Below are 23,488 nucleotides of genomic sequence, written 5' to 3' on the forward strand. Positions count from 1 at the left end.
TAGTATATTTTGGTAAGAGAGCCATTTTTGCAAATTGCTACATTGATAATAAACCCCTAAGAGAAGGCCCAGCTGTCAGGGTTTGGGAACCCATGTAGACAGTGAAGGCTTTTGACCATCATGTGTCTACTGTTGTAAGGAAATCATTCTGTTTCACAAAGTTTATAATCAAGGGTATAGCATCTAGGTACAAATTATTGAGTCCGGTGTCCCCTTCAGAATGTACCTGATCAGGCATTTGCAACATATGGAGCATCCACTGAGATTCTGCTGACTGTCTCAAAGGCTTATCCTCATACTCTCTACTGAAAGGTGACCTATGCCTGGCTTACAAAGCATCATTTGATCCAGAATTTACGGACCTGTTGCACATACACAAAACAAATAGCATCAGTAACACCTGACCCAGGGACTTAAACTTTGTCTGCAACATAAATAAGATGTGCTGGTGGGACAGGTATGTGTCTCAGAGACTATTCCTTCTCTGGAACAGGCTTCCCATCTATGTCAAACAGATTTCTTCCCTGCACTTAATCAATCACAACTTGGATCGCTGGATGGAGGAATTGTAAATTTATCCCTGATCTGGCAATTGTGTCTATTTGAGAGAGGACCAAGGTAGATGTTGTCAATGTTATATATACCATCCACACAAACCTAAGTGACTGAAACCTATTTGATACTTCTGAGAATCATAGCTAGGCATCAAAAGGCAAAACTCTGCACTACTTGTTCTACATTAATTCTACATTAGGTGATGTTCCTGGCCAATATTATTATATCTCTTCCTCTTTGCATATCTTCTTAAGCATATGCTGAGTCAGTGGCTGGAAACTATTATACTGTCAGCTTTGACCACCAAATGTTGGACGCAGCTTATCTCATACATGAAAGAAAAATAATATGGAATGTCTTTCATGAATGCTACTTTTTCTGTCAGGCTAGCATCTCAATGCACCTTCTTTCAGTACCTTCACCTCTAAGTCAGTGTCATCATATTTCTCAGATTCTTTTACTTTTTTTCTTGTCAATGTCAATTGTGGTATTACCCAAAGAATCTATATTTTTTCTACTAACTATTTTTAATGCTTCTGTAATAAATAAGTTTTAGTCGAAATATTGTCAAGTGTTTTCTTCCCTGACTTGTATACTTCTTTAAATTAAGCAACATCTGCAATATTCAAAGCCAGATCATGGTCAAATGGGGTCCCATGCAGGGGGAATGGACCAGGGTTCACCCCCAGCCATTCTGTTGTTCCCTTACTTGTCTTTCTCTCCCCATTTACAATAAACACTGCTCAGAATTTCCGTTGTGCATACTATTTTCTTTATAGTTTTATAGGTTCATAGGTAGGTACTAGGCTGTCGACCCAAGAGCCTACGTAAGCCTAGCCAACAAGGTTTCCTGGCTTTCCCCACCCAAGAAAGTTATTTTCCTGTGCCACTGTCGAGCAGAGACACAGAAGTGATCCCCGGGGTGTATTTCCTATTTCCCATCCACTCATCAAGATTTTTCTTGAAGAGTGCTAATGAAGAACTTTGCTTGACGTAGATGGGTAGCCTGTTCCAGAGTATGGGAAGTCTCTGGGACAGGAATCTATCCCTCCAGCATGTCCTGTTTATTGTGGTGACAAGGTTTAGGTCCCTAGAGCATGTAGCTCGGAAGGATTGGGATTTCTTTAGGTGTAGCATGTCCAACAGCTCTGGGTTTGACATAGCTTTATATGTTAGTCAGAGATCACCTCGGAGTAGGCGATATGCTACGGAGTAAAGCTGGAGTTTTTTGAGGTGGTCAGTGTAGGGCATTTGTTTGAGGCCAGTAATCCTCTTTGTGAGGTACTTCTTTGGCCTTTCCAGCTGCTGCAGATGTCTTGTGAGGTACATTCCAAAAGGGGTGTTGTACTCTCTAATGGGTCTAATGAGTGTCGAGTAGAGGGGAACAATGACCTCTTTTTTCCTGGATGAGAACCCTTTTATGATGAGGTGTGCCATGTAGAAGGACTTCCTGACTACTGTGGCGATGTGACTATCACAGGAGAGACTACTGTCGACCTGGGTCCCAAGGTCTCTTATCACACATTCGGTGTTAAGTAGATTGCTGCCTATGTGGTAGTTCATGGGTACAGAGTTTTTACCAAAGGGGATGACAATGCACTTTTTGGCATTGAGCTTGAGGCCATGGCTCAGACACCAGGCATTTGTCTCAGTCAGGCCCTTCTGTAGGATGTCCACATCATTTGGGGACTTGACTATAGCTCCTAGTTTGCAGTCATCTATGAACTTTGTTAGCCAGAGGTCTTCTGTGTTAGCCTGTGCTTCAGAGTAGTAGATACCAAACAGGAGAGGTCCCAGGATGGAACCCTGTGGTACTCCACTTGTCACTGCTTTGAGGTCAGATTTGGAGTCTGCAACTTTTACAGTGTGGGTTCTGTCAGTGAGCCAGTTGGCAACCCATCTTGTGACGTAGGGATTTTTACCTAGTTTAGTGAGTTTAGCTATAATTCCTTTTAAATGTAGACAGAGATATGGATTTAATTATTATTTTTTTTTTATTTAAATATCCTTTTTTGACCAGCTTAATCCCACTATGCTAGCAATGTTTTTTCAGGGGAGACCCCTTGTGGTATTTATACTACTAGGAGAATTTGGCCAGGACTCTGGGTCTTTTCAGTAGCTCAGATGGATGAAAAAGATCTCACAACACCTAACTTTAACACAGACAGACAGATGAGGCATAATTTTAACATGTCATTACAAAGGATGAAACACTCAGGAGTACAACCCCCCCCCCCCACACACACATTAAAGTGCACTGCAGTATCAGCAATCCAGCTTAGTGATGTGGGACTAAAACTATCTGCCTTCTATAACAAAGGCAAGCATGCTATCTGTTGTGCTGCTAACACTGCTTTGAAATTCCATAGTACTGACGGCCATTTGCTAAACATATTTAAAGCAGACTTAGCATGAGGAACAGTAAACTTCCCTTCCCTTGAAACTCACTGTGATGCCCCTGCACTGGCCCAGTAATCAAGGAGCCTCAATCCTCACCACTGGCAACATTGAGTGATGTACACAATGGGAGGATGACAAGTACACACACAGTAAAGTGCAATTTTCCTTAAGAGCACACAGATATCAAAGTAAGTCTGGGGCTGGTTTCTGCCTCTTTCTCCAGATCCCAAGTAAGACTCCCCACTGGCACAGCCATCAAGATATCAGCTGAGTGGTCAAGCCAAAACCTATAGCACCCTCTCTGTCCACCCAGTGCTTTGTGTCCCTGCCCAAGTAGCTAACACACACACACACACACACACACACACACACACACACGTGCATGTGCGCGTGCACACATACACACACGCACACATGTGAACACACACACACACACACACACACACACACACACACACACACACACACACACACACACACACACACACACACACACACACTTACTTTGAGATTTGATTTATTTACAAAGACACAGACTCCTGGGGAAGGCTGGCACAGGTTTACTAGCAATGCCCCCTTCTGCCCAGACTATAAGATAGTTATCACTGCCACCAATCACTACTTACCAGCTGCTATAAAGGGCCTTACAAAGGGTGACCAGTCTTACTGTGTAATGTTACTATTATCCAAATGGTAACTGTGGCCAAGACTAAGGCTATTTAGGAGTGATCTGTACAGTGTCACAAAATACATATGTAAGCAATCTAAGAGCTTAAATATGTCTCACAGATATCAGCCACAAAGATAGGTTTAAATATATTTATTAATAAATACTAAAAGAACAAGACAGTACTCAAACAACACAGTAACTACAGTGTTCAGAATCACAGGAAATATTTTAAAACAACATTGCAGGAAAGTCTCAAATAAATACAGAAAACATCTAAACTAATCTTTACTATATTCGTATCTATATCTAAGAGACATTACTGTACCCTAGACTTACTTAAAGAACAACATGCAGGCAGAAGTGCTGAATGGATGTGTTTATGTCCAAGACAAGATTCAAAATGCCCAGTGTCTGAGAGAGTTCCCAAATTAATATCTAAACTTTACTGCTGGGTCAGATGGATGACATCACTATTTGTCGGGTCTATATCAGAACATCGAAAGTTCTTACTTTCGAATGTTCTTACATCGACCCCTATTCATCGAATGCTGAAAATAGCGAAATGACAGATAACCAAATTTTTTCCTAGGGAAAGAATTTGGTTGTCCATTTCTGTCGTTTCGTTATTTTCAGCGCTGTGGTGGAAAGTTACAGGTCGGGTTCAGGTAAGTGTGCAATTGGGCATGGGTTAGGTGAGTTAGGGTTAGGGTGCAAGGGAGGTATGTGTGCCATTGTGTGGACGTGAGTGTTCGGGCAGGTTAGGTGCGTTAGGGCGCGGGTGAGGTGAGTGTGCAATAGTGACGGACCTTAGGGTTAGGGTTTGGGTTAAGGTAAGTGGATAGTTAGTGGTGTTTGTACAGTTTAGTGTAGGGCTAGTGTGCTTGTGTTGTGTGAATGTGTTTTGGAACAGCAAATATTTTCCCTAGGAAAAAATTTGCTGTCCTGAATGTTCGATGTTGTTTGCTGATAAGGGGGCAATGTAAGAACATTCGAAAATGTGAACTTTCGGTGTTCTGATATAGACCCCCTATTTGTCACCTGCCTTCAGTTCCCAGGCTAACAGATACCAACAGAATTTTTAGCATCGCTGTGTGAGAAGTACATATCTCTCAGAAATTTGCCTAGAACTGGACGTCGTAAAAACAGTTAAACACTTTTACATTTTAAACCTAGTACTTATTTCTGTTTCAAGACAATAGAAAGAAACTCTTAGTTCTAGACATCATGTCTCCTTCAGTGAAGCTGAGAGATAAACAAAATCATAAAACAATTCACTTATTTTCTTAGAGTTGGCAAGTTAATTCTGCATTTTTCCAGTAGGGTACACTGTGGTTACATTCTTGAATCTCAATACAGAACATACAGTTCAACACCCACTTCTGCACCAGTAGTTTAATATACACGTACCATATAGTTCTCTTACATTTGTAAGACAAGCATATAAATCATATTAATATTCACAAATGACATAAGATTATTTGCAAAATTCAAGCTGGGCTGGCAGCCTCATAATCACCCCCCCCCCCCCGAAAACTCAAGCTAGTTTTTCAAGTGACCCTTGTGAAACGTTGCTTGAGAGGGTTGAGCCTATCTGTGAATACCTTGCCCCAGTCTCTGTCTTGAGAACCCATCTGCTTTGGCATTGCTAACCCCACTGCTGTGCTACACTGTCATATCATATGCTTGCAAACCTAGGCTCTACCTTAGTAACTTGGCATTTTGCTGGCCATATTAAGGGATTGTGGTCTGTAACCACAGTGAATTTTCTTCCATACAGATAAGGCTGAAGTTTCTGCAGTGCCCGCACTATGGCTGGGCATTCTTTTTCTACAGCTGCTTAGCATTCCTCCCTGGGATGGAGCCTATGACTGAAATAAACCAATGGGTGCTCTTCTCCCTCTGAAGAAACCTGGCTAAGTACAGCCCCCACCCCATGGTTTGAAGCATCCACCTGCACAGTAAATTAGTTGCTGTAGTCTAGACTGGCTAACACAGGGGGTCCTCCCAAAGCGCTTTTAAGCTTCTGGAATGCCTGCTCTCATGCGGGGGTCCACACTACCTTATCTGACCTGTTTTTCCTTGCCAGGTCTGTGAGGGGAGCAGCTGTGGTACTATAACTGGGGACGAGCTTTCTGTAGTACTCTGCTGTCCCTAAAAATGCCCTCACCTGCTTTTTGGTAACAGCGCAGCCCATGCCTTAATGGCTTGCCGGTTCTGGCCTGATCTTACCACTCCCCACTCTATGTCCCAGATAGGACACCTCTGCCATACCCACCTGACATTTGCTGGGCTCAGTGGTCAACCCTGCCCTCTGTAGTCTGCCCAGCACCTCCCTGACATGCTGAAGGTGCTCTTGCTAGGAATTGCTATAGATGGCAATATCATCTAGGTAATTGAAAAATTATATGACGCCTTCCTGTTTGTTTCTTGCTGTTACTTGCATTTACATGCATGCATACCAAAGTTCATTTAACTATTTATTGTAATCAGCTAGTCTTATTACTGTATTGTACTGAGTACAATAAATACACAAAAACAACGGTTTCCGTTAATACACTTTACTTTCACATTTCTTTTCAGATCTACAAGCATGCAAGACAGATAATGTCAGCTCTCTATGGCAAATACCAAAAGCTTGTTTATGCATAGTCATATTTATACCAAAGGGTCTGATATTTATCTCAAAGTATGATGTATAACAGTTCTTTCTTTGTATAACAGTCTTCTAATTTATGATTTGTTCTTATTTAAGTTTGGTGTTCCAAGAAAACTTAGTTATCTGAAACATGATGTTCCAGCACTATCTGATGTTCCAACTTTATTTTGCTTGATGTTACATCTCTTTACTTCATTAATGGTCCTTCCAGCTGCCATCTGCGCAGTTATTTTTACAGAATATAATTTGCCTCTTACCCTATGCTGTGTAATTGGAAATAACGAATATTGAATCTCTGACAGATACAGGTGGAATCAATAAGGGCTATGGCTGAATCTTGGATATTGTAGTGTGAGGTCCAGGTATTTATGGCAAGTGCTGCCCTGAGAATTGTAGATTTTTATCTGTGAATAGCCTGTCAGTGACTACTTTAGGAAAAACTGTTTGGGATTTGAATGACCAGGTGGATGTAACAGCACAAGGGGTCACTAAAATGTTTATTTCTACAACTTTGTAAGTTATGCTGTATACACTGGGACTGCTTTTAAATTGTGAATCCATATTGTCATTTCTTAACTTTTCATGAGACATATGACCTAAAATATTAGAATTTACTTCCTTAAATACTATAATTTGAAATAAGATCATGCATTTCTTATGTTATATTCAAATATATGCAGTTTTTAAACAAATGGATTTACTTGTTGCCTTGAATATATTAATGATGTACAAACAGCTCATCTTCAATGCCTTTGAATTCTAAATGCAGTTTAGATTCAACATTTTCATTAATTCTAAGTATTTCTTTTTCCACAAATCTGACTTGTGTTCCTGACTCATTACCACTAATTTTGTACAGTGCGCCAGTCCATCTTGGGCTAGATATATCCTCAAACGTAGTGGCAATTTCAAGCTAATTGCAGTTTACCAACCAATGTGTTTGTTTATTTATCTATGTCTTTATTTATGTTAAATAGGCAGGGTTGAGGGGTAGGGAGAAAAATGCCAGATGTAACACATTTTAGATGAAAACAGTACAGTGAAAAGAAAAGCAAAGAGCATTAGTATAAAATACAGTGATGTTAAGCAAATGTAGAGTGTAAATGGAAGGAAAAACTGCTAGTCACATCATAGCAAATTATTTGACATAACCAGATCTAAATAGCAGGGTCACGCAGTTCTATATTCACTACACATGCAATGAATTTGCAGGTGTCATCAATGGTCAGTGAATAAATTGTAGTAATTATTGTTTGAATGAGCAAATAAAGAATCCTCATCTGGTAGAGAGTCATGATTTGATGGTTGATCTGTCTGAAGCTTCTGTTTATGTTGATTACGTTGATGCAGGGCTGTAATAATTAGCCTGTATCATGACAGATTCAAGCATGGAGAATGCAGTAGGAGTATCCTGCCTGATGACTATGAAAAGGACACACTGAGATGTTTCAGTGATTTGGGGGTATTCTAGTAGCAAATAAGAAAAACATAATTTTGCTCACCTGAGAAGCTAGAAAGAGTAAGTTCTCTAGGGCTTTGAGCACATTTTTTTTCTCTTTCAAGAATTTCCTTAAATTCTGTCAGGGCACCAGATAAATGTGTGAGCAATGGTAGCAGTACAGATACTGCTAACAGGAGCATATATTTTCTTATTGTCGTTGGGTTGGAGCAGGGACAATTTTTAGACATTTCTGTAATTCAATGAAAATGTTAATTGAGCAACCGACAACAGGTTTGACATTAACATGCATTTTATTAACAATAGAAGGTACAAATGGCTATCCTAATGCTACAGGTTAGATTTTATTTCTTTTATTGTTCAGAAAATGCATATTGAAGCAAAACCTGTTATAAAGTTTATTAGTCTTTCATACTTTTTATTGTTTGGAAAATGTATGTCAAATTAAAACCTTTTGTATTCTATAAACAGGTGAATTATTGTATACCTCATAACTATCCCTGTGTTTGGCTCGATATGAAGCTCTGTACCTCCTAAACCTTCCTAAAACTGATGAGTAGGGACATAAAATGTTGTTTTTCATTTAATAAATAATGGCAGTTATTAGAGATATAGAATTCTTTTACTTTAGAAAATGCATATTAATTCACATTCTGTTACTATGAATATGTTTTGTTCCAGTTAATAGTACTAATTTTAAAAAGTGTCCCTGATATGGGGTATTAATCCATGATGATTTCTGGACTTGCTCCGATTGTGGAGGTAAGAGGGTTGATAGGTACAGAGGTGCATGGCAGCAACTGAGACCAGCATGTTAAAAATACATTAATGTAGCCATTATTTCTTTCATTTCCTCTGCAATCACAAAGTCAGAGATGATTGGTGGGGGGAGGGAAGCAACCTGTGTGTTGTGAAAATAAATACAAAGACAGTGACTACTGGGGGATGTAAAAAGCAGTGTAAGTGTCTTGAGGAACAAGTTGAAGTGGCTGCTGTGTCACTGAGTTTTATACAAGAAAAGTATATGAAGAAAGCGGCCATCTGTTTTTTTTTTGGGGGGGGGTGGAGGTAGGTAGGTAGGAAGGCCAAGTATGAAAGCAACTGATCAAAACACTGGCTTCTCAGTGTGTGTGTGTGTGTGTTTGTGTGTGTATCTGTGTATGTAAAATATCACAGATGTTTAACAGTAGACACACACAGTAATGCTATGTACATACATGACTATTTTGGATAGCAGTAAAAATTTTAAACTCCTGTTTCAAAAATAAGGTCCTCCTGATATTGAATGGGCAACAACAAAAGCTCAGATAAGAGGTATCTTTCTCCAAAAAGCTTCTTATTATAAGAGAACCCAACTCAGAGAGGAGCAACAACTAGAGACTAAAATTAAATCATTAGTACAGGATTTACTCAAAGACTACAACATGCAAACTGAATCAAAACTATTGAAATGTCAGAAAGACCTCTTTATGGTTCACAACAATAACCTATCATTTCATGAAACCAAAATCCTTGCAAAATATGCTAACCATGTACAAACACCATCACGAGCACTAGCAAGGATCATTAGCCAATCTAAATCATCCTCTCAAATTTCTGAAATAACCTATGAGAATAAAAATTATACAAAAACCGGAGATATTAACATTTTTGAAGTTATATACTCACAAATCTATGGAGACAAAGATTCCCTAACCATAAATGAAGATAGCAGAGACTTCCTACAAAAATTTAACTTCCCGAAAATTGATGTGAAACTGCAAAAAGAATTAATAGAACCAATAACCATTGAAGAAATAATTACAATCAAAAAATTGAAATCACACAAATCTCCTGGCCCAGATGGCCTCACAGCGGAGTTTTATAAAACATTCTACCGTATCACTGCACAAATTCTATCTCACATATTAAACTATATAATAAACACTAAAATTAATGATATACACTTTAATGCATCCAAAATGATTTTCATACTCAGAGAAAAGTCAGATGCACAGAATCCGGATAGTTATAGACCCATATCATTACTCAATATTGATACAAAAATTCTAACATCTATTCTGGCCAATAGACTGAAAAAAATAACGGACATTATTATCTCTAGCGAACAATCTGGCTTTTTAACATCCAGGCAAGCCAGTGACAATACAATAACACTACACACGCTAATTTCATATGCTAACCAAAATAACCTAAACATATATGCACTCATTATAGATGCCCATAAGGCCTTTGATAGAGTGAACATAAAATTTCTATTCCAAATCTTACCCTACTTTAATATACCCCAAGAATTTATTCAAACCCTACAAACACTATACACTAACCCTTATACAACATTACATATTAATAAAATGTGGTCTAATAGAATTCAAATCAGAAATGGTACTCGACAAGGATGTCCTTTATCTCCCTTATTGTTTAACCTATATCTAGAACTCTTATTTTTAAACATCAAACAAAATATATATCACAATGCCCCAGTAATATACAACACAAAATTTTCCCTGTCAGCTTTTGCTGATGATCTTAACATATACTGTACAATGCCAACCTCAGACTCCATTAAAATATTATCCGCTATTGAAGACTTCACATCAATATCAAACTATAAAATAAACCTTAAAAAAAACATCTTCCCCTTAAAAACTCCGAAACCTTTCTCACTCACTTTTACCATTGGTAGGACAAATAAAAACTGAAGAAAGGATTAAATATTTAGGAATTACATTCTCTACAGATAACAAAAAATTTTATTTAAATAATATTAAACAAATGTGGGATCACATTCTACTTGACCTAAAGAGATGGAAAAATCTGAAATTACCACCATTAGCTAAAGTCTCGATTATTAAAATGAATATCCTGCCCAGACTATTATACATCTTTAGGTCTTCCCAGCTATTAATACCCAAGAAATTCTTTAAGCAAATGTACACTGAATTCGCTAAATTTATATGGGAACCAAAAAAAAGTAGAATCTCATATGATAAACTGATGACCCTGAAAAATAAAGGTGGTTTAGACTTATCAAATTTTGAAAACTACTACCTAATTATAAACGGCAATAGAATCTTAAGAATTGCAAACTTCAATACATTAGGAAACACTTGGCCACACATCGGATAGAATTATGTTTCAAACATATTGAAAGCCTGAACATAAATCCCAAATCATTACCTTTCTTAAGCAGTAATAATATCAAATCATATAATCTAATGGAACCCCTTAAAAACTCTGTAACATTAACTCAAAATATTTTTAAATCATTAAATCTCCTTCAACCCATGATGATTCTACAACCTATACACAAAAATCCCAACTTGAAAATTAATAACCAGTTACTAGACTTAAAAAGATTCCCACTTATAATGAATATAACACTACAAGATCTATACCCATATCTAAACTGTCCTGCTCATGAAATAAGAAGCCAATTGGGCCTTCCCAAGTCATATCTGTTGATCCTGAGACAGATTGAAGAAATGTGTGTAAGTTACATTCAAGATATCAACATCAATAAAGAGGATTTGTTGAAATGTAATTTACTATGGAAAACCCTTCTGCAAAGTAACAAATTTATAACATGCTCATACAAGTTGATAAAAGACCTGAAATTTCAAGAACACATACTCATATCTAACTATTGGAAAGAAAGAATACCATCAGTGGAGAACCACAAAATAATACAAGCTATCAACCTAACAGTAAAATCCATATCCCTTCAAAAGTTAGCATTTACCCAACTCATGATATATAACAATGCTTATTACACACGCCTTAGCCTGCATAAATTTAACCCTAGAAACTCCCCAACTTGCCCACATTGTAAAGATGAAACTGCTGACCTTTTACATATGTTCTGGAGCTGTAAATGTGTATTTAAACTTTGGAACTCCCTGAAACTACAACTGCAAAAGATGGGCTATCAATCATCAACGCTCACTTGGGAATTTACGATATTACATATCCCTCCAAATAATTTATCTAAAAACCAAACAATCATCCTCATTAATATTTTTCTATTAATGAAACTCTACATAGCTACCAACTGGCTTACCCCATCCAAAATCACATGGAAGGACTTTAGGAACTTGGCGATAAAACACCTATTAGCCCATAAATACATAATAAACAAACAAAACAAAAATCCCAATATCCTTAAACTCAGGGAACAAATTTTCAATATTATACTTGCATAAACCATTGAATTTAAAATACAATTACAACATATACAAAATTCACAACATTATGTAGTAGTAAACTAACTGGATAGTACTAACCCTGGAGAAAACAACTTTTATTTCTTTTCATACTATTAAACTATGAAAGCATTCATGTACATAGTGTAAATATGTTTTAATTACATTGTTGTTTTATCAGCCGAATATCACCTGTGTATACTCCTGTGAAATGACGTGTAATGAAAAAGAAAAATAATAAAGAAATATTATTGAAAAAAATAATAAGGCACAGAATATATCAGAGAACATCTAGACCTTTAGTGCTTCTAAATGCCTTGTGATTCCCACACCCTGAACTGTATAAATGGATTTGACATAGCCATAATGGTGGCCTCTTTCTTCAACCCCACCTGTTCTAAAACTGACTCTGCTCAGAGATGTGAGTAGAAATCAGGAATAGGTTGATTGGTAGCTGACAATCGTGTAGTCATTACTTTAACTTTCCTCACACACCACAGAGGTTTGCATAGAAGGTCACTATAGCTTGTGTTGGGACTGGGACCATGTGGTCATTATTTGTTTTACTTTTCTTACAGACCTAAGAGGTATGCAGGGAAGGACACTATACCTTGTGCAGGGGCAGTGTACTGTGTAGGAGCAGGAAGTTGGAATTACATTACTGTGATCATTATTTTTTCAATTTTCCTGCAGTCAAACAGACATATATATAGAGGTGGCTATATTTGGGGGCAAGGGTAAGGAAACATGCTGCTTATATAATTATTATAATTATAATAATTGTTCACCGTTCATCTTAATGTAACTTTTTTCTCACCTGTGTATACTAACTATATGATGCTTTGTTTTTCTCTTTATAATTGTGATTGCACATACTAATGTAACTTTTTTTCTTCCATGGGTATTTATTGCATAACTACAATCGAATGTTAGCTGTCAATCATTGCTGTAACCTACTATGTACTATTGGAACTTTTGTAAACTACTATTGTACTATTGGAGCTTTTCTCCCCGGGCCTCCGCTGAAAACGGACATGTGTCCAGTCGGACTTTCCCGGTCAACAAATGTAAAATAAAATAAAATAAAAAATAAATAAATTATATATATGTCTGACAGCAGCAGGTTGAAGTATCTTACTGTGCTCTGTTTGTTCTTTCAGTTTTGTTCAGTCCTGACATTGAATGGGTACACAGAAGGTGGCTGCATTTTGGGGATAGTTCCGAAGAGGAATTCTGTTTAGTTGTATGACAGCAATCATTTGAAGTATATGATTGTGGCTGTTTGTGTCTTTGCTTTTATCCCAGTCTAATAATAAAGGGAGGCATAGCTCTCAGCTGTCCAGTATTTTGCAGAATACCTGGATTTTTACCTCCTATTTTTAGTCTGTTCCCTATAAGAGTTGTGGCTTTCTGGTAGTTCAGTGAGTATTGAAGTCACTAAACAGTGACAAACATTTGAGTTTCAGATCTCATATCCTTCAGAAAATGCATGCTAACACAAATCGTGTTATTCTAACAACAGTCTAAGTTTATAACAGCAATATTTAAAAATTGTACATATTTTTTGGCCTTTGTTCTCCCATTATTTTAGGCTTTGCCCAGAATTCTTGCATTAAGAGGTTAAAAGGCATGGAAGAATCACAGAAGGTGACTGTTTGTTTACTGGGAAGGTGTATAGGGAAGCAAGCAGTATTACCAAAAAGGGTTTATGTTTCCTCACAAATATTTGTCTTCTTAGTATATTATGAGCTGGTATTTTGTCAGCATTGACCATTACCCACTTTTACAACTTATGTCTTCCTTGAATAAAAATAAATACATACATATATACATACATAAATACATACATACATAAATAAATAAATAATGGCTTTTTTGTTCACTGGATCCAAGGGCTGGAAAATGTTTTAACATGAATTTCAGAGCATCTATAACCCATGTCTTCTGGAGTCTTGTAGGCCAGCAGACTCTCCCCAGCTTAATCTGGTTATCTCCTAAACAGTTATCACTGTGGAGTCTTGACCAGTTGAGCTGTGTTGAAAATATTCAAAGAAACGTAAAGTTGAACAGTAACATTCAATTTCCTTCCTTAGTCATAATATTTGTGAAGATCATTAGTAGATGGAAAAGGTTATTTACAAGAAGAAAACTCTGAATTGTGCCTCAGAGTATCTATAAAACCATACTTGCATATACACATATAAATATTTCAAGCACAGGCAATAATGCCCTTCTAGCTTGTCAGTGCACCAAAACAGTGATTCCCATAAGAAGTTTCCAAATTGTTCTTAAAAATAAACTAGTCCTTGTTTTAATGTAATTTGATAGTCTATTCCATACATTGTTCGCATTGTTGTTATTAGGACTGTTAATCTACTGCTCATTAGGACTCTTAATCTACTGCTCATCCCATCTCTCCAGGAGTTAGGGAAAACTACCCCAGCAATGTTTAGCTTTCCATAAGCAACTAAAACCAGGAGAAGACATATTGTAAATCAATTTGTTATCCTTCTCAACTAAAACTAGACACAGACATATAGTGAATCAATTTGTTATCCTTCTCAACTACAGCGAGCATCATCTGCTCTCTCGGAGCCTTATTCTATGTCTCTCTGCTTTTACTCTGATAGTAAATCTATCACAGGAATCCTAAACTTAGGAATATCTTCTAAAATGTAATATTATATTGTAGAGAAGAAATGTATCCTGTTAGTTAATATGTATGTCAAAGTCTCTTATATGGAAATTGAATGACAAAAGTCTGTCCTTAAAACTGTTTTGTAAAAAAAATGTTCTCTTGGAGCTTTTCTCCCCGGGCCTCCACTGAAAATGGACTTGTAATCCAGTTGGACTCACCCGGTCAACAAATGTAAAATAAATTAAAATAAATACTTCCTCTGCTCTTTCAGATAACAAATCAGTACACTTCTTATTTCTACAGAATCGTTTACATAGGTTGTCTGATGATACTCTGTTTTTTGATAACCCTAAACATTCCCAGAGGTAGTTGTCCTAAATGCCCTATACACCTGAACAAGGTCATCTCTTAAATAGGTATACGAGGATCATAACTTAAAATTTCATAATGGATGCCTTTGGTACATCCCCACTGTACTCTTTCCAGTTTACTCATGTTTAATTTCTTATAAGGTTTCCATATTGTTATTCCATACTCATATTTAGGTCTAATCCATCCACAATCCCTTTTCCTCACATAAGGATGTGGTATCAGTTCAGCAGTGACAATCATCTAGAGCCAAGGTTCACACTGCTGGGTGGCTAGGCTTACAATGCTGCTCTTCCATACCACACACTTACATGCACACTCATACCTATGGTCAGTTTAGAGAGTACAGTCCACTTACTGCAAATCTTTGGAATGTGGGTGGAAACTAGAGCACCCCAGAGGAAACCTACACAAACACAGGGAGGGCATGCAGACTCCATGCAGAAGACACTCCAGTGGAGAATGAAACCGGAGAACTTATGCTGTGTGGCAACAATGCTATCCACTGTGCCACTGTGTGTTTGGGTCTGATATAAGTAACAAACAATAACTTCATCATGTCTAATTTTCTAGGCTATATAAATCTTTTTATAAAACCTATAGTTCTATAACTATCATTAACTAATTGGTTGATATGATTAGAAAAACTCAAAGCTAGACCTACCCATATACCTAGGTCCTTAAATGTATCTACGCTTTCAATCATTGTGTGCTGTATTAAGTATTCACCTTTCAAGTTATGTCTCCCAAACCTTATATGCTTATTCTTTGATGTATTTATCAGCATATTATTTTCCTGTGCCCATTGGTCAACTCAGGGCATGTCTACAAAAGAACTTGACTATCTGTAACACATGTAATCAGTTTATCCATTTTCAAGTCATTTGCATACAGACTGTAGAACCCCTGAACTGAAACAGATAGATCTGAAAGATACATACTAAACACGTATGAGCCTAGGACAGAGCCTTGTGGGACACCCTCTCTGTAACCTCATCACCTGTCCAATTGCTGCTGTATGCAGCTATCTATCTTATCAGTACCTTGTTGTTCTAATTTATTGATTAGTGTTTTTTGAAGTTAATCTATATACATTATACCACAGCACAGTGTTTCATTCACAGCTGTTATATTGTTATAGAACATCATGTTACAGGTGATAATAGAGCTATTTTCAACATACGCATGTTGTTATATGGTTTTAAGTCACAACCTCTCCAATTCCGATAATAATTTATCTAATATAACCTTCTCCATTATTTTTCCACAATATGAAAGTAAACGTATGGGTCTCTGTGAATCTTGGTTTGTCTGCCATCCCTTAAAGACAGGTTTAACAAGTACACATCTCCAGTCATGACGAATCTCCCCATACTTACACAGCCTAGTAAATAACAGATGATATGGTACTGTTAAGTTCATGCCAAAGTGTTCTCAGGTTATTTTTACTAATTCCATCTCCTCCCTGTGCTTTGTTTGGATGCAGTTTGTGTAATTATTTTCCAATATAATCTAATCTGATTTCGGTATCTGAGGTTACCTAGATGCCACTATGACAATTTATCATCCCCTTTGTGGAGTCAAACTGCTTTGCATAAAATTGTGTAAATATATCTATGATCTGTTGTGTCTGAGAATAAATTGTAGGATCTACACACAGTTTATCAATTTGCATGTCTTTACTCCTAGCACATTTTATTGTATCTATTAAATAGTTTCCTATTCTGCTCAATATCTTTATAAATATTTTCTTCAAATGTCTCTTGATCATGTCTCATACTGTGTTTAATTTGTGTGTTCAGCTTGTTTGTTTCAGTTTTCAAAGTCACAGTTAGACCTGTTTTCCATTTTTATATTTAATCAAGTATCTTATTATTATGGAAATATAACCTCCTGATGTTGTGTGCCTAGATCCTGATGTTAAATACTTGTTATTTTTTTTTTGTATTCAAACAATTTCTTTTTCAAAACTTTCCACATTCTTTCTGCAGATTTTCCACTGACTGCATCACTCCAGTTAGTTTTTCATAGCGACTCTTTTGCTTCCATATAAGCTGTTATTAACCTTCTGTACTTTGATTTATGTTTCAGTTTGGCAGAATAATTTAGCAACAAATTAACTTTTATAACCCCATGATCATTGCACATCAATGGTGGTAAAACGTGACATGAAGTAATAGCAATTTCTTTAAGAACACAGTCAATATCTAGTACTCTCCATTCCCTGGCAACCGTTTTTACAATCTGAAGCAATTTTTGTTCCTAAACATAGGTTCATAGGTGTGTACTAGGCTAATGGCCCTGGGGCCTTTACAAGCCTAGCCATAGGATTACCCTGGCATAGTGCCACCTGACCTTAGTTCCCAGTGCCTCTGTCGAGTAGAGCCACTGGAGTTATCCCTGGGGTGAATTTTCTGTTTCCCATCCACTCATCAAGATTTCTTTTGAAGAGGGTCAGCAATGTGCTCTGCTTGACATGTATGGGAAGTCTGTTCCATAGCATGGGCAGTCTCTGGGTTATGAATCTGTCCCTCCAGCATGTTCTGTTAATTGTGGTACTAAGGTTAAGGTCTCTGGAGTGTGTGGTGTGCAGGGATTGGGATTTCTTTAGATGTAGCATTTCTAATAGAGCTGGGTCAGACATGTCTTTGTTAAGTCAAGCAGAGATTGCCTCTAAGTAGGCAATATGAGAGAGAGAATAGTTTTTTGAGTCTCTCCATATAAGACAAGTGTTTAAGGCCTAGGATGCTCTTTGTGAGGTACTTTTCTGGCCTCTCCAGTTGTCGCTTGTGTCTAGTGAGGTACATGCCAAATAGAGCATTGTACTCGATGACTGGCCTAATGAGGGAAGAGTAGAGGGAGACAATGACCTCTTTCTTCCTGGATGCAAAACCCTTAGTAATGAGATGTGCCACATAGAATAACTTTCTGACCACAGTGGCAATGTGGTGATCAAAAGAGAGGTTGCTGTCAACCTGTGTTCCCAGATCTCTTATAACGCCTTCTGTGTTCAGTGGACTACCATCGATGTGGTAATTCATGGGAACCGGGATTTTCCAAAAGGGGATGACACATTTTTTGGCATTGAGCTTAAAGCCATGGTTCTGACATCAGTTGTTGGTCACAGTGAGGCTATCCTGTAGGATGTCAACATCACTTGGGGAGTTAATAATAGCTCAAAACTTGCAATCATCTGTGGACTTTGTCAGTCAGAATCCCTTCATTTTGGCCTGGGCTTTAGAGAAGTAGATACCAAACAGGAAAGGAACCAGGACCGAACTCTGTGGGAGTCCACTCATGACTAATCGGCAGTCTGACCTGGAGTCAGCTACTTTCACACTGTGGGTTCTATCTTTGAGCCAGTTTGCAACCCACCTAGTGATATACGGGTTGATGCCAAGCTTAGTGAGTTTTTCTATGATTTCTGTGTGGGGAATGGTATCAAAACCCTTGGCCAGATCAAGGTAGGCTGTATGAACCACCTTGCCTTCATCCACAGCTCTGGTGACTGACTCAAAGACGTCGACCAAGTTGAGCAGGCATGATCTACCCTTCACAAAACCAAACTGTGTGGGCTCTAGAGTTTGGAGATTCCCTATATCCTTGTTTATTAGGTCCATGATGATGCATTCCATAGCTTTGCATATAGACTTGTCAGGCTAATGGGGTGATAGTTCCCAGGGTCTGTAGTCATTCGTCTTTTGTAGAGAGGGATGACTGTAGCAGTACGCCATTTAGCAGGGACAAAGCCTGAGGTGAGGCTGCGACTGAACAGGGCACATAGGTGAGGTGCCAGTTCACTCTGTAGTTCATGTAGAGCATAACCAGGGATATTGTCCGGTTCCATAGAAGCTGTATTCTTGGCCTTAGACAGTGCTGTTTTCACCTATGCAGCAGTAATACTGGGTGCCTGGAAATCTACTGATATTGTGATTGGTCCTTTTGGGAGGGGGGCGTAAAGCTGGTACTGAATCTGTTGGCCAGTATACTGGCAATATCTGTTGGCTTGGTATAGGCGATACCATTGTGCAGTAGCTCAGAGCAAATCTGGGTATTGCCATGGAGATTCTTTACATATCTATAGAAGGCCTTGTGGTTGTCTTTACTATCTGTTGCAATTCTGTTTTGATACCTAGCTTTAGAGGATTTGATGAGGGATCTCAACTTTTTGTTGAGGCAGATAAGGGAATTTTTCCAGTCTTGGGACTTCACCTTATTCTGCATCAGTTTCCTCCTTCTGCTGTAGAGTTTGTTTATGGCAGGGGATCACCAGATAGTCTTCCTTTTTTTGGAGGAGAGTGTCTTGGTTCTATTGGGTATGGTGAGATCCATGCATTTCTGTATGTGTTCGTACGGTGCATTGCTGTATGATTCTGCGGTCACGCAACTATTCTCCATTTACATGGGTGCCATGAAGTTAGCCACCTCTGTTTTTGGGATCCCAAAGTTAGCTTTGGAGAAGTTTTTCATGGTGGTTCCTTTGCTTGGGGTGGTGGGAGGGATGTGGATTTCCAAGGTGATTAGTTTGTGGTCGGATCTAACCAGGGAGGAGCTGACTATTGGTGTAGAGCAATGGTCGCCCATGTTAGTAATGACCAGTTCAAGGATGTTGCTACCTCTAGTGGGGGTAAGAATGAGCTGGTCCAGGGTACTGGAATTAATGAACTCCAGGAAAAGTTGGGCAAGTGTATTAGTACCCGAGTAGTTTACCCAGTTAATGGAGGGGTAGTTGAAGTCACCTAGTAAGTGACTGTTAGGTTGGACCCTAATATTCTCCAGGGTGCTTAGGAACGTGGAGTGCGAGTCTTGGGACATGGTTGGGGACCTATAGCAGGCTACTACCTGAATCACTGTCTTCCCCAATGTTAGCTGCACCTGAAGTATCTCTGATGCATTATGTTGGGCTACCAGTCTGGAGGTGTGCGCATCCTTTATGAATATGGTAACACCACCGCTTTTGGAGCTTCGGTCCAAGTTCTGGGGCCGAAATGTGTGGAATGAGTTATAGCCTGGTAGTGCAGCAATGCTTTCTGCTGCTTTGTACCACGTCTCTATTACAGCACAAATGTCGAGCTTCTCCATTTTAAGGAGTGCCTTGAGTGAGTGCATTTTGAGATTTAGACTTCTAGGGTTGAGCAACATGACCCTCAGATTGCATTTGTTTGTAGCTGTTACAGTGGTAATTTGGTCTTTGGAACACTGCCTAAAAAAGGCACTATATGGTGGCAAGAGCCTTGGCCAGTATCCGGAAGCTCAGGGGTGACAGATGCAGGCCATCTCTGGCAAAGCATCGAGGTCTGTCAATCATGTCATCCCAGGCAGACAGATACTGGATCCCCTCAGAGTGACACCAGAAACTTAGCCAGTTGTTGAAATCAATCATTATCTGCTTGTACTGTGGTATCATTCTCGGTGATGGTAGGATTCTGCTCAGGGCTAGGGTCATTTCTGCCTGGGCTACATAATTTGTAAATTCCCTTACTAATGTTGATTCATTATTATTCCAGTATGTTTCTGGTAAATTTAAGTTCCCAGCCACTATTATTCTTCCCTCCTGTGTTTCGTGAAAGAAATATATGGATTCCTGTAGTTCATCTGCACTTGACTTTGGTTTATATACTCCAACTGTTATATATTCCATGGTTGTCTTTATTGTTACAGTTACACAATCCCAATCAAAAACTTTATTATTAATGTTGCTAGCATTAGCAACCATCAGAGATGCATCACATGTTGCTATCTGTGAACTGTTAAATTTTTAACCTGGCAAAAATCCTGCCTCAGCACTTAAGATTGCATACAGCTTACCACCACAAACAACATTATTTACAAAGTCGATAACTGCCCTGCTTTTTCTCCTGTTGTCCAGTTCTATCTCCCTAATAGACTACTTTAATCTAATAGGTGCATAGGTGTGTACTAGCCTAATGGCCCTGGAGCCTTTGCAGTTCTAGCCCATAGAAGCGCCCTGGCATCGTGTCTTAATGGACATTTTCTCGGTATATAGGAATCCCACAAATTTTCCGGCCAAATGTTCTATTCAAAATATGTCACTAAAAATGGAATTCTATCCCTCTGCAAACTAGATTTGTATCTAAGCTCTCCAACTTCAAACTATTATTAAAAGACCACCTAATAAAACCTTGCTGTGTGCCTGTACTACCCCAGGCTGAACTAGTCCCTCCCTCTTTCCTCCACCAGCATACTTTGATAATGTTCACTGAGAAGAAAATAATAAAATCTATTTCTTAGACAAAGACCAAATATATTTTTGACTAGGCTATATTCTCTAGCCATCTCTGTTCCAAAGTGTGTACTCAGTATGTTTAATGCTATCTCAATGAACAGCATCTTGAAAATAATCTATTGGCATTGCTCTTTTTCAGCTTGTTATAGCTGTCCAAATATTTGCAGTACATATGCATAGGTTCACACTGTATGAGCTGATACAGATTTTTTACTTAATATGTAATTTTTCTGTATTAGGCTTTGTAATAACTTTAGTTAACTGTCAATGTGGAGCTTTTCTCACTGGGTCTCTGCTGAAAATGGGATATTATCCTAGTCAGACTTTACCGGTAAATAAACGTCATATAACTAATTAACTAAATAAATAAACAAATGTAAGGAGTACTGTTTGGGAACTATTTTATGTTAAAAGTTTTGGTACTTAAGTATTATCGCAACCAGATTGCAGACCAGTCGGTAATATGTAAGTAGTGATTTCTGCAATTTCCTAAAAGTTTCTACGAGTAATGTTTAAATTCTGTCCCTGTTTTCTGGGACAGTTTTCACAAATGTGAGTCAGTACTTGGAAACATGAGAGCACAAGGGATGAATGACCTTAGAATGAGTTACTTTTATTTCTGGGACTCCGTATTTAGCGTCCTTTTTTTTTTTTTAAAGGTCCAGTTCTCCATGGGCTTGAATGCAGTTGGCCACATTGAAACCTTTCAAGTCTCCACATGTGTAGGTTTTATTAAAGATATCACGAGCAATGGGAAGTGTATTAAGTGCATAACTTTCTCTGGTTTTACTTCCGCTGTCATTGTAATGTAAAACAACTGCCTTCCCTGACACTGACACTGAAACAGTAATTCTGGGAATTGTGGAGAAGTACAACAATGGCTATAAACAAGCAAAACTGAATGGGCACCTTCCTACTTCTGAAAAATAAAACTTCTCCTCATCCATGATATCACAACCACATTTTGTAACATGCTGTCACTGTTAATGTGATCGTGAAACCACTTTTCTCAAGTGAAAAGTGGTGTGTGAAGTGATAACTACTGTTTTGCCACTTTCGGAATGACATGTAGGAATCTTAGGTAATGTAGTGTGCCCTGCTTATGTTATTTTTCTGGAAGTTACGCTGGTAAAGGATGGTCCCAAGGACAACGAATTTGCCCGTTACTCCACTTCCTCTTTCAGAACCAAGGTGATCCAAAAAGTGATTTGGACTTCACGCACCCCCCTTTCAGTTTACAATACAGTTGTTTTGCGATCACATCAGGAAGAACCCCAGATTACAAGATCTGGTTGTGAAAATACGTAAGTACCAAAGTTTTCTGTCATCCCTAAGTGAATAGGCTTGTCATACCAAAAAAGAAGAGACTTAATGCTTTATTTCTAGTTTTTGACAGACTTTTAGGGACATGGAGACTTTTTTTGCCTAGAAGATTGTGTTCCTTTCTTGTTTTGTGCCATGACAGGAAGCTGTCAAAATGAAGACAGTTGTTAACATATAAATGTTTAAAGCTGAATATGTTCTTGCATCATCAAACTGTTTTTTAGCTCTTCTAATTGATAATCCTTACTTGTCATAAGAGTAGACTTTAACCTGCTATGTATTGAATACTTCAGTCTAACAAGCAGATAAGTTGCAGATCAATAGGTGAAAGTGAGCATCACTGCAAGAGTAAAGGCAGCAACAGTATCTTTTATTCCCTGCATGCTTGCAGTAAATCATTTATGCATTGTGCTGTCCATTCATTTAAGTGAAAATATTTGCAGTATGTCCATCACTATAATGTGTATGTGTAGATATACCCTCAAAAAACAAAGAAAAATTCTAGTACACATCGCACTGGATGCCTTAAAAATATTTCCCTCACCACTTTTGGCATTTCCTGCTAAGTGTATATATCTACATCGAAATTTGCTTATTTTTACATCTGGAGTCCTTTCTCTTTTTCAGTTCTGTAGTGGTTTGGATTTTCTATAAATAAAATGCACACCCATATTAAAATACAAATTAAACTGTTTATCTTTTAAAAGTTTTAGCATTCAATATAATGAAAAATATCATTACATACAAATCAAAACAACCATATAAATGAAAAATACATTTTATAAGTAGAATAAGAAACTTTGAGATGTGATTTATGGTCTGATAAGAGCACATCCCTGTAACTAAAGGAAGTTAACAAAAGTACCTCATTGCCTGCTAAGTACCAGGGTTGTAGCTGGTGTAGTTTATAATCTGTTAAATATGCATTCCTGCCATTAAAGGCACTAGTTTGCTTTTTATTTGTTGTAT

General features: G+C 38.0%; 1 protein-coding gene across 1 annotated transcript in view; it reads left to right on the plus strand.

Moving 5' to 3' along the window:
* MORN1 (MORN repeat containing 1) overlaps positions 1–23,488 on the plus strand; it is a 3,597,386-nt gene that overhangs the window by 1,647,632 nt on the left and 1,926,266 nt on the right. The gene's annotated exons all lie outside the window — the stretch shown is intronic.

Source organism: Protopterus annectens, chromosome 2.part1 (genome assembly GCF_019279795.1).
Source record: "Protopterus annectens isolate FY-2018-M chromosome 2.part1, PAN1.0, whole genome shotgun sequence".
NCBI classification, from domain to species: Eukaryota; Metazoa; Chordata; order Ceratodontiformes; family Protopteridae; genus Protopterus; species Protopterus annectens.